Genomic DNA, 9736 nt, shown 5'->3' on the forward strand with positions numbered 1-9736 from the left:
AGCATTGAAGTCCCCAAGAAAAAGGATATTACTTTCATTCCTTGGGTTGCAAATGTCTTTTTCTAGGGTATTGAAAGGACAATTCTTATCCAAGTTGTTTTTCTTATAGGATGGAGAGGTTATAGGAGTGAAATAGTAGATTGTAAGAAAGATCCTATTGGTGGTAGAATTTGAAATCTCAATCCAAATTTATTGATTAACGGGGTCGATTTTATGATTCTGGATGTGAGAGAAAACAATGTTCTTTAAATAACAGGCTATACCACCAAAATCCCTCCTGGAGGATTTCTTATTCCATGCTGACCAAAGAGTGAATCCATGAAGGTGAGGGACCCTAGATTCATCATGCTCCTAAGTTTCAACTAAAAGAATAAGATCAATATCACTCACGATCCAACTTAGCATAGGACATTTGCACCATGGAAAAACACGACAATTCCAGAAAAGGATCCGAAAGAGGAACTTATTACAATTGGAATAAAATCAAATCCCTATGAAATTGGTGGGCGAGAAGTTTCCAGTGAATGAGATTCACTTTTAATTAGCATTATTTTAAAAAAATCTACATTTAAATCTTTATATGAATAAAAACTTGATAACCTTACTTTATACTATTATATTACATATTTAAATTACTGAGAAATAAGAAATAAATATGCATCACTATAATATGATATTGAAAATAAAATATAAATAAGCAGGGTCATCCTGGATATAAATAATTCCTAACTACGGTTAACTTACATGGCCACTCGTTATTGTGGGACCCCCACGAGCTATGCAAAAGCAACAGTAAAAAAAAAGAAAGAAAATTGTAATGTCGACAGCACTAAACATAGCTTATGGGACCTCTTTTAGGGTCCAAAACCATGCACCTTAAGAGATTTAATCCTCTTCAAAATGGATGGATAGTGGTTCTATAAATGCATTAAACATTTGTAACTTTTCATTTTAAAAATTGTATTTTTGAATGCATAAATGGATAAAATGCCTTGAAAGTTTACTTGAACACTTGGATTGTGTAAACTACACCACATAAATTTGCAATTCCAACAAATCTTTGCAAGGAAAAATTTAAATTTAAATTTAAATTTAAAGCTCAAATTGATGACTCCAAATTAATTTAAAATTTTTTAAAAGGGGATAGCTAAAATTCTAAAATAAATACCCTTCCTTATGTTAATTGTAAAATATCATGGAATCTGAAGGTCACTCCAGTGAAATATGCTCTTTATTTAATCTCATTATCAACACACTCACTTTAGTCATTTCTCGTGTGTAATTACATTTTTTGTGCACTAGTGCCCACTAGAACCTATGGTAATGTTTCTTCTAATTACATTTCATGTTATAGCTTGGATATACTATGTATATAAAATTTTGACATAGTGGTATGATTGGGAAAAAAACGATTTAGCGAGGTGGTTCGAGCAACATTTCTAAGACACAGATCGACACAAGTATGAGACTATTGCAAGCCTCAACACTTTTTTCCCTCCATCCTCCACCCTTTAGATTGTTATCATTCCTTTATTGCGACATTTTTGGAGGAACATCATAGTCATGTTCAATTCCTTCGAGGCATCTTTACACCTTTAGAGAGATTTCTATTGTTTATAGTGTTAAGTGAAAAGGGAAAATCCACATATAAATGATGTAGTCAACTTTTTAAAACCTATGTCCGGGTCCATTAAGACATTGTTTTTGTAAATGTATTAGGTTTAGTTGACCACTACCTTTAACTTCACTAAAACCTTGAACTTCTTTTATACTTAGTACTACACATTACTAAACTTTATACACGTAAAAGTTGAATTTCATTGGCTTATTATTTATATTTAAGGTTTCCCCCAAAATATTCCGTAGGTGGTTATTTGTATTATAATTTCAGACCTATAATATCATAAAAATTAATTACCAATAAATAATATATCATACGTATTTCTATTTATTGAGTTAATGAAATAATATATAATACGTATTTCTGTTTATTGATGTGTGAAAACTTAGTTACACGGTTAAAGTAGATGTATAGACTATGGAAGGATTTAATTCTAAAATGAAATAAGTAGATATCAAGTAGTCCAATGATTTAGATATCAATCCTATCATGTAGTCAATAGAATTGGTTTGAATAATTTTGTAAGGTACTTTTGAGTAATTAGATGTTATTTGCGAATGAAAATTTGACATTTGATTGTTTTTTTTGTCGTGAAACTTGCTTTTTGTCAGAATCTTTTTAATATCTTGTACAATCAAGTTAGTACAAATATAACCAATCAATTTATTTTAAATACAATCTTCAAAATAGAAAAAATATTTACTAAATTTACTAAATCCCTTATTGGACGCAAACGCAATAAGTTTTTGGCATGATTCACTAAACAACAAACGTTTATTTTATAGTCATACAAAAAATTATAAGGAAGTGCTATTCCATCTCACTTATTTGATTTTATTTGAGCTTTTCCATTCTCATGCGATTTAAATACAATCTTCAAAATAAAAAAAATATTTACTAAATTTACTAAATCCCTTATTGGAGGCAAACGCAATAACTTTTTTTTTACATGATTCGCTAAACAACAATTTTATAGTCATACAAAAAATTATAAGAAAGTGCTATTTCATCTCACTTGCTATTCCATCTTACTTATTTGAAAGTGCTATTTCATCTCACTTGCTATTCCATCTTACTTATTTGATTTTATTTAGCTTTTTTTATTCTCATACAATTTCAATAAATTGCTGTCAAATTTTGACCTAAAAAACTACTAAAAAAAATTTCCAAAAAATCTCTCGAAAGCTCCCAAAGAATATCGTGTGCTCATCCATAATAACCCTCCATCGTCTTATCCCATGTGAACGTTGGGCGATTTCAATGCGATTTCAATGAATGCAGCGATAGGGCCCGTGAAGATAAGCCGGGCCTTACAGACAGTGACCAGTCCAATCGGAACAGGACTGGTAATTCACTTTTCGTCGTTTTAAATGGGCGTACTGTCAGACATGTGGCAGTTAGTTGCATGGCTGAAGAGTTAAGTGCCAATTTCCCATTCAATGAAAGGTTCTAAAGAGTAAATACACTGTCCTTTTGTTTAATCATATCTAATGGACAATAAGAAAGTTGATATGCGATTTGATTTGTGAATCTTGGCACAATGGAAATTTTGGTCGGGAAATGGTGGATTTATCGGGACACGGTAGCCACACATCAATTAGCAGCAGGAGAAGATGATTCTCCATCCCATCATCTCCAGAGGCACGATGAACGGAGTGGGAGGCCTACAACGGCCCCCACTTTCGATATATAGAGCCTAAAGCCGGCATTCTGCTACAACAGCAGAGCAGAAGATCGAAGGGAAGCTAGTGATTTCTTCACTCTGCTTCGACATGTAAATTAATTAGGTTTCATTTTTGACCCTTTGCCTTTGTATGTATATTCCAGATGCTTACAATCATCTCAATCACTTCGTCTGCTTTTCTTCCTGTTTCAGGTTTAGCAGGTATGGGAGCACCAACGGTTGGAATGATATGGTAGTTATGTCGTTGACAGAAGATAGAGGGCACATGCGCTCATCTGCAGAGGCTCTGCAGTTGAGGGGTATGTGTCCTCTATTCCTCTGTCATCGCATCACGTTTCTCCTTCCTATCTAAATTGTTGTTTTCACATATTATGGTCAGATAGATTTAGTTGCTTGCATTTAAAGTTTTTAGCTCTTAGTCACTCAATGAAATGAGAACAATTGATCTCTGATGTCTTATTTTTCTGTGTCCTCATATGGTGTTTAATCCTCATCCAGTGACTTGTCTGCAGTTATGGTATTGGAAATAACATATGGTATTTAATGGATACGATCTCATTCAGTGGCGTGTCTGCAGTTATGGTATTCTGTACCATATGGTATTTAACGGATACCATCTTAGTCAGTGACTTGTCTGCAGTTATGGCATTCTGCGATTATGGTATTGGAGATAGCATATACTTAATTGTATTTGAATTAAGTAAAATTATTTCCACTTGTACGGTATTGTTAGCTATTGGCTTCCTGATATAATTAACGAGAATTATTTCCCCCTGCATTATATAATTAGTTAATGGCTTCATGATATCTTTACTTTTGAGCTATTTGACATCACAGTAAAACATGATAAAATATTATAATTCCCACCATGTTTAAGGTGATCAAGTTATTTGATATCACAGTAAAAGCTGATAAAATTTTATAATTCCTGCCATGTTTAAGCTGATAAAGCATTACAGGTCCTGCGATGCTTGTCCTGTGGTTATCCATGTGAGAGTTTAAAATACTATCTTGTTGGCAGCAGCATGTTTTATCTTTGGATTTTTTTTTTCTCATTTGAAATATTGAACCTGAATACTATTTGTGAGAGACACGTTTTATAAAACATTACTCAAATTTTTTTGATCATATATTTCATATAACAGATTATTTTAAACTAAATTTGAATGCTTAGTAGATGATCGTTATTATATATATCAAATGTGACCGTTTTCCCATTTTCCTTTTGAAATATTACATATGCGCACTCCTCGAATAAGTATACTACATTACATGTTTACAGACAAATAATATAGAGGGCAAGTCATGACCTACGCGCTGCCAATCCTAACTTCGTGTCCGTTTGCCAAGTTCTAATTCAATCATGAATGGCAAAAAGTGGAAAGGGGCAGTTCAGCATAAATCCCGGAAACGCAAGAGGGCCAATATCTCTAGCATTGGCTGTTTTGGTAGCGTCCTGATCACCATCATCCTAATTATGGATCAAGTCTCTATTTCTAGCGTGTTTTACTATTTTTGCAGCGTCCTGATCATCTCCTATTCTGCTATTTATGGAGCGACAGTCCAGTCCATTTGTGGCATGCCTAACTATTATGGCGATTCGCGAAGCCCTCTTCACCTGTCAGCCTATTTACGGTGCGACCGTCCATTTCTGGTATGCCTTACTATTTTAGCGAAGTCCTCAGGACATATTATCCTATTTATGGAATGATAGCCCACTTCTTCTATCCGTTTCACGATTGTATTTCGTGAAAGTCACGATTGCATTTCGGACACCACCTCCTTTGACAGCAATCTTTTACTGGGCGTACCATCAGCGCGACAACATTTGAACGAGTTCCTGCGCCTATCGTATCTGCAGCTCCTAGTAATGCTGATGATGTGGTTATGTATTTACTAATTTTTTGGACTATAAAACGCCAGTTTGTTTATTCCTTGTTGGCACTATGACCAGCTTTGTCATGTTCTGCAGTTTGTCCTGCTCTTTTAGGGATTGAAAGGTCAAAGTGAAAATACTGAAGGCAGTATTTTAAGAGCAATTATTGGTTATCCATCGTTAAGTATTTATGTGAATTATAAAATTTGAAATTCCAATTCTTTTCTCAACCAAAGATTAATATGTCTGTGTAAAAGTACACATAAATACCTAAGATAGCTAAATATTATAACTATAATGATAATGTTCCAAATAAAGCTTATAATATCCAAATTATTATTTTATTTAAATTAAAACAATACTCTTAAAAGTACACATATAAATATCTAAGATAGCTAAATATTATAGATAGCTAAATATTATAATAATATTGTTCCTAATAAAGTTTATAATATTTAATTGCTAATTCATTTTGATCAAAACAATTCATTTTGATTATTATATTTAATTGCTAATTCATTTTGATCAAAACAATTCACTTTGATTAAAACAAAATATATATTTTATAGTAGTAACTCAATCTTCTAAATTACTTTGATGTATATTTCACAATAATAATTTAACTTTATTAGCTATTTTGAAGTTTAAGTTTTCAAGAAAAAACCAACAAATTTCAAATTCTTTTATTAATTAGTAATAAATCTATGTTGTTAATATATTTTACAATTTTTTATTAATCAGTGAATAATCTAGATATGTATGTTTTAAAATTCCTTTGTTAATTAGTGAATATATATATATATATATATATATATATATATATATATATATATATAAAGATAATGATAATGTTTTAAACAAATATTGTAGTGGATAGAATTGCTAATTCATTTAGATTAAAAAAGAAGAAGATTAACACATATTTTATAGTAGTCATTTAATTTAGGTAGTTACTTTGATATATATTTCATAATAATAACCCAATTTTACCAACTAATTCTATATTTAACTTTTCAGTTTTCAAGAAAAAATTAAGAAGATTCAAATTTTTTTATTTTCTAGTGATTAACTTGTTTTTTTAAAAAACATAAATAAATATCTAGAAATTATATTGATAGTTTCCAAATAAATTTTGTATCAAACTCAATTGCTAATTCATTTAGAATTTAAAAAAAGGAAAGTACATATTTCATAGTAATAACCCTATCTTATATTTCATAACAATAACCCAATATTATTACGAGCGATTTTGAGTTTTGAGTTTTCAAGGAAAACCAACAGGCTAGCATGTCCTTTCTATATATATGGCAGTTATATTTTTGGGCTTTGTTTAACTCTATTATTTATTTTATGGTTTAGAGTTTTTAATAGAATTTCAACTAAAATGTTTTTGTCAAATCATGTTTTTATTTTGTTGAATTTTTTTTGAAATGTATAAATAAACTCAACATCCTAAAACATTAAAACACTATTCTGATATTCCAATTAAATGTTAATCATACCCAGTTACTAATTTATTTAAATTAAAAAAAAAATAACACATATCTCAAGGTACTAACTCAATCTTACAAGTTACTTTGATGTATATTTCATAATAACAACCAAATGTTACCAGCTTTATGTTTTGAGTTTTGAAGAAACAAGCTAACATGTTTTTTTAACAACTTTTATTTTTGGACGTTATTTAGTTTTTGGTCTTAATCAACTATTTTTTGCTTATTTATACTTTTTTAATACGTAAATACATTTAACATCTTAAAGAACTATATCTGAAAAATAAAATTTACAATGTTAATAGATTTCGGAGGAAATTTTATAAAAAAAATATTAAAAAAAATCTTCCAAAACATAGCACGCGTCCACGGATCATTCAAGAGGGCTTTTCTTGATCGATGTAAATGCTTGAACTGGCGTTCCTTCATCAATGTAAATCACTGAATGACCTAGTGTAAATTATAATTAATGAATCGATATTTCTATAATCTTCCGTAATGAATCAATCTGATAAAAATTGCTATATAAAGTGTGTTTTAAGACTATATTTGAGATAATTTTGGGATAACTTGAATGGTCTTAAATATCTTTTGTACTGTTTTAAATATTGTTTTTAATCTGGTGTCTTCAAAACAGAAAACAGAGAAGAGTCAATGGATCATTGGGACGGCTTTTATTGATTGATGTAAATGTCAATTGGCTTTTCTTCATCCATGCAAATTACTGAATTACCTAGTGTAAATTGTAATTAATGTATTTATATTTTTATAGTAGTGCATAATGAATTAATCTAATAAACATTATTATATAGGGGAGTTTTAATATAATATTTGACACAATTTTTGGGTAAATTGTCTTAACTTGATACCAAAAAAAACTTGTGTATTTTCTTTTAGGAGTTGTCTTAAAATTTGGTTGACAATATATAGCACAAGTATTATTGTATCTTAGGAGACAATTTAGTTTTTGTCTATTACTAGACAATCTCATTTTTGTGTCTAAGACAATTTCATTTTTTTCTCTTGAGACAATTTCATTTTTGTATGTGTACAAAACCAAAGCTAACATAGTCCGTGTGGACATTGATTTAAAATGCCCATTTCACATAATAATTCAAAGTAAGAAAAGCATTGGCCTAAAAAGTTACCAGGGTGACAATGGAAAACCTTCCTAAGTACCCCTATGGTTCAACTTTGTTAAAATACTTTGTAACATTTGAAGTCTCATAGAAATGCATATTAAAAAATACCATTAATTTGACAACATAAGCTATGGCTACAAATTGCACACATAAAATTTATAGGGGGATCTAACTCAAAGCAACAAAAATTGGATATCGACGTGGAATATTAAACCAAAATGTCAAAATCAAGGCATCATAAATGAAGAAAAACTGAAGAGAATATATGTCAAATAATTTTTTATAGATTCCAAACAATTTCTACAGTGACTTGCAATTTTTGGTGGTTCTACGTTGTAGCAAGGGGTCAATAGTCTTTGTTGTCTTTATGATACAAAGTGTGGTCTCTAAACTTCATAAAGGTTGTTAATAGCATGTGTACATTAAGAATTTGTTTTTCATCCTATGTTAGACCAAAAATGTACTTTTTTGGGGGTGTCTTTTTAGTCCTATAACTACATGCACATAAAATAATTATATTAATGCCCTAAAATAACCACAAAACTTTCTCTCTCTTTTCGTAGTTTCCAAGAGAATAATTTATTCTCTTAAAAACAACAAAAAAATAGAGCATGTTGTGGGCAAGCACACAAATCTGGCAAGTGAAAACAACCCAGAATTTAAATTTAAAAAAAAATGGCAATGTGTCTCCAAGAAAGTGCCATGTTCCATTCTCCTATGCAAATGTGAACCAACCAACAAATAACTGGCTGCAAGGACCCAATAAGATGCAGAAGTTTTAGCTACCCTTGGAGTATTATTTTGTGCATTGAAATGGAGAGAAGAGTAAAAAATTCGTCATTTATTTATTTATGTTTTTTAAAAGCCATTTTACTTCATGAAACAAAGAGTTACATCATGAAGCAAGAGTTATGTCTAACAATGGGATTACAAGGAAATTCCCTAAGCACAATATCACAAAATGATAACATATGAGTCTCTACCACAATAAGTAGGAAGGTGCTCAACATCTTTATGAAAAACTTAGAATTTGGTGTTTATAAGCAAGGCCAATCCGTGCTCAAAAAGACTTATTCCCCCTAACATCTACAGGAGGAAGGTTCATCATGAAAAGAAGTCACACACATGGATTTCTACAAATCCATTAGCCACCACTCAAACTGTGTGTCATAAAACATTGCAGTTTTCTATAATTATACAAGTGTCCCTAAGGAGAGGGTCATTCCAAGGAAGAAAAATTGAGAAAATAATTAGATTCAGCCTGAAATGGTGCTCAAAAAGCCTTGGTGGACATGAATCTCCACTAGACATGCTCAGTTGGAGATGCACTCTACTGCAAAACTTGCATGTCGTATTTGTAATGCCGACATTATGAAGCGAATTATTCATTTATCATTTTAATTTGTTTCATCTTCATGCAATGAAATATATTATATAACACAACAATTCCTCACGATCTGAACCTTGAAACTTTTGATTTCAATGCATATCATAAAAATTGTAAACATGATAAGATGTTTGTATACTAAATTACTTACCACTACAACTTGAAATTCATCAAAATTGGTTGCCATTTTGTCCCACTTGCAAGGACAGATCACCTTTACCCTTAGTCTTATTTTTCATCTCAATCTTCTGAATATCCTTGTATAAATGGTGACCAATAATGGAATCATCCCCGTACCTTAAAAGAAATCCAACATATAAGTATTAGAATAAATTTATCACAACTTCGTAATCAAATAAAATAAAGAATACAACATGTTGAACACATCAATTATAACAATAATAAATACTCAAATAAAATGACATGGAATGAACCAAAAAGAAGAAAAAAGATAGGTTTGGCACAACAAACCCTAGAGTTGTGGATCTTTATTACTACTTTTCAATATCGTACCTATGGTCCCACTCAACAAA

General features: G+C 30.7%; 1 long non-coding RNA gene across 1 annotated transcript; it reads left to right on the forward strand.

Annotated features, from left to right (window-relative positions):
• Positions 1 to 3202: 3202 nt before the first annotated feature.
• LOC149169930 (uncharacterized) lies at positions 3203 to 4105 on the forward strand. Its single transcript, XR_016259423.1, has 2 exons — positions 3203 to 3408; positions 3498 to 4105. It is a non-coding gene; the product is annotated as an uncharacterized LOC149169930 (long non-coding RNA).
• The last annotated feature ends 5631 nt before the right edge of the window (positions 4106 to 9736 follow it).

The sequence above is a fragment of the Pinus tabuliformis genome, chromosome 4_2, assembly GCF_031772625.1.
Source record: "Pinus tabuliformis cultivar Carrire ecotype Pingquan chromosome 4_2, CPIR1, whole genome shotgun sequence".
Taxonomy (NCBI): Eukaryota; Viridiplantae; Streptophyta; class Pinopsida; order Pinales; family Pinaceae; genus Pinus; species Pinus tabuliformis.